This window comes from Ruditapes philippinarum, unplaced genomic scaffold, assembly GCF_026571515.1.
Source record: "Ruditapes philippinarum isolate M1 unplaced genomic scaffold, ASM2657151v2 ctg4047_1_1_1_1, whole genome shotgun sequence".
Taxonomy (NCBI): domain Eukaryota; kingdom Metazoa; phylum Mollusca; class Bivalvia; order Venerida; family Veneridae; genus Ruditapes; species Ruditapes philippinarum.
This window is the reverse complement of record NW_026852014.1, coordinates 77,426-80,944: the sequence shown is the minus strand read 5'-3', so window position 1 is coordinate 80,944 and position 3,519 is coordinate 77,426. Positions and strand designations below refer to the sequence as shown.

Sequence of the window (3,519 nt, the reverse complement as noted above, 5' to 3'; positions counted from 1 at the left end):
CTGGATTATGTTTTTTCTTTTTTATTGTTGAGTACAATACATAATAACATGCAATTCCTTATATCGTTTCTGTTAATTTTTTTCAATGAAAATAAAGGAACTTTAAATTCTTGAAAAACAGGCCATTTTTTAAGAGAAAATGCACGGGTTAAAAGAAGAAGTGGAAAAAAACCTATCCACTCTAAATTTGTTTTTGAATTTCTGCATATGGACTAAAACGAACCCAGCCACAAATAGAGCACAATTCAAGTATATTATATTAAGTATATTTGAAGCTCTATGGTAAAGTATATAAGAAGCTTGGTTGCAGTCCCTGCTTCATATGTGCTTTCATCTATTCGATGGAAATGCTAATGGCCAACACATAGGTGAAGCTCATTTGAAGCGCGTTCGAATTATGCTAATTAGGCTTCAACCGTACTTCTTTAAAGTATCTTTTGAGTACCCCTTAAGGAGTACATTTGTAAGGGCATTCAGTGTAATTATGCAGCACACTTGAAGCCCATAAAGAAGTACAGATGAAGTCTCAGTTAAGAAGCATACCTGAAGCTTCTCTTTGAAGCACACATGAAGCATATTGATGAAGTGCAAATTAAGTCCCAGTGAAAAAAGTACTATTGAAGCCCCACTACAAAACTAAAAAGCTCCAAAATCAGTTAACATTTTTAGATTTCTCTTGAATCTTTAAACTTAATGGATTAATTACAATTAAGGTTTTACAGACATCAGGAAATCACAAAATCTCACCTGAGCACTTTTTGTTCAGGTGAGCATTACAGTATCAACTTTCAACTGATAAACAATAATAATTCATTAAATGTTACATCAAAGAAATTTATTCAGTCATTTCACCCACATTAACAAATACGGTTCCATGCATAAAGGTATAACACTATAAAACATCTTATGAGCGTAACATCTATTAAATTTCAATTTATACATGTCCTTCACTTTCAGTCTTTTCCAAACAGATTCACTGGCACAATGCTGGTTTGATTTTATATGATGGGAATACCTCTTCTGCATCCTGAAAAAAATATATTTTAAAATGATTTTTTATTATGTATAAATGCACATATGTTCTAGATTGGTAATCATGCAGCTTTAAAAAAACATAACATTAATACAAAATATCTGCAAAAAAAGTTTGCAAATGTATTAAAATTAAATTTTTCAACTTAAGCAAGCACAAAAATTGCCAGGAAAACAACTCACAGTGTATTTTGTTACTTTTGGGGTCATAATCATCTTAGGACATATAATGTCTTTGTAGCCCAGTCAGATAATGAGTGGCAATGCTTAATTATTCACTTACTTAATGGTTAAATATTCATTCTTTGATATAACTACATCAAATTCTTAAAATGCCTGGGTTTCAAATTTTTGTATCACAATTCTCACCAGTGAAAGCTTTAGGTGCATAAAGCAATAGACATTAAACATGATAAAATCAACTAAGTATCTTATATTTGTAAGTAAATCTAAATTTATTCAAGTCATAATAAGCCTGTTTGTATAAAGCAAACTAATTACCAAGTAAGTTCTGTATTCTTTTGTATCCTTTTCTTCTTTCATTTTCAAACTTCTCACTGACTTTTGGAGAATTTGGTCTAGAAAATAGATATACACATTTATATAATTATTATAATACAATATACATGTATAAAGGTAATCTTATTAAATGTTAAGTCAGTCATATGTTCTTTTTTATATGGAATGCATTTAGATATAAATATATACAAAAGGAAAAGGACATAATTTTTAAATATCATGCTATACAATTGTATCATGCAATACAAGACTATAAAAATTTAAATATTTGAATCTGATCTTATCATTTTAGAGTTTATAACTTGATATTTTTTAAGGATAACCAAATCTAAAAAAAGTTCATTTGCATTTAGTTGATTTTATTGTTTATTGAATTTCAAATATTAATATAGTTCAAATTACTTACCATAAATGTATTCCATAGAATTGGTTATCAATTTGCCTCCATTTTTAACTGCTAAGGAACTTTAACTACACATTTGATGTCCCATTATACATGTTAATTTAGTTTCCGAAAATTGTTGTAAACCTGTATTAGTTGGAATCATTTCAACTAAATAACAATAATCACATTTAACTTTATACTAGCTCATGCACTCATAATAACATATCTTAAAACTAATGTAAGCAGATCCAGACATTCAAACACTTCTGTATAAATTGCCAGGATGAAGATTTGTTCTGGGTATTAGGTTACATGTAGCTAGAGTATTGTAAACTTGCTTTATCACTCACTATTCTCATGTATCAGATAGGTCAGCTTAACATGGGGTATTTTGAAAACTGTTGGAAGGGGTCATAATTTCCACTTGAGGGATCACAGATGTTTGTGATAAGAATATTTGTGTAGAAGAAAACAGTGGTAGATTTACAGAAGGGTGCAGAATAATTGCAGACATGTAATTTAAGTCTTTGAGCATCTTTGAACTATGTTAATATTCATGAAGAAAAATATTTTTTTTTAATTCTTCTTTTTTTATGTTAAGCAGATACTGATGATACCTGTTAATTACAATATATTTAGATGATTCATGTGCAATAATAATTTTTAGAAAGTATTTTTTAATGTCAAAACTGGCTCTGAATTGGTATAATTGACTTCATAATGAATCATATATTTTTGATGGAATTTAATAAATATATTTTTCACCACCATGATCTGTAGAATGTTAAATCCTTATCAAACTAAAATATTGATTTTACACTTATTTACAATTATTTTTTTTATTCATGTATTTTCATTGACTTTATGAATTAATTTCCAAGTCAGAGAACTCTGACAAAAATACAAGTTTTAAAAGCATTTTTGAAGCCCCCTCAAAACAAGTCCTACATTGCTAAGTTTCAAAAGCACAACTTAAGTATACATTTTGTATCAAAATAACTTTCAAACAAACAGTCAAAGTCTGAGAAGTAGCAAATAAGTCTCTAGTACAAAATACTATCAAAATGAAGCACTTAAAAAGCCCTGGTGCTTCAACTGAAGTACACATTCACAAATTCAGAAGCTCATTAGAAGCTGGATGGGGCTTCAGATGAAGTACAGCTGCAGTTGAAGCAAGTACACTTGAAGTCCCTAGTACTTCAGCTGAAGCACAGGTGCTAGTTATAAAAGTTCTTTTAAAGTCCAGAAAAAGCATATTAAAAGTAGGGGACTCTTGTGAAGTGGGGGGCTGCTTTTGTGGCTGGGAAGGTAAGCTTCATGAAAATAAGAAAAAAAATTGTATTGTTTCCCTTCATTGTAAATTATCTGCCCTTGAATTTAACAAAAAAAGTCCAATCTAAGGGCAGATAACTCTAAAATGAGAATGGTGACCCCAATTTTTTTTGCTTAAAATGTTTCTGTTATCATATTCTAACAACATGCAAAGTTTAAAGAAATTTTATTGAACAGTTTTAATTTTGCCTATATGTCTACATGAAAACTCCCTAAAATGTCTTTAAAATAGGGAAAAGTTGAAACATTAG

General features: G+C 29.4%; 1 long non-coding RNA gene across 1 annotated transcript; it reads right to left on the bottom strand.

The window, feature by feature from the left end:
- Window positions 1–813: 813 nt before the first annotated feature.
- On the bottom strand, window positions 814–3,236 carry LOC132746688 (uncharacterized). The gene is made up of 3 exons (XR_009628023.1): window positions 1,958–3,236; window positions 1,534–1,610; window positions 814–1,027 (listed from the first exon to the last, which is right to left on the bottom strand). It is a non-coding gene; the product is annotated as an uncharacterized LOC132746688 (long non-coding RNA).
- Window positions 3,237–3,519: the final 283 nt, after the last annotated feature.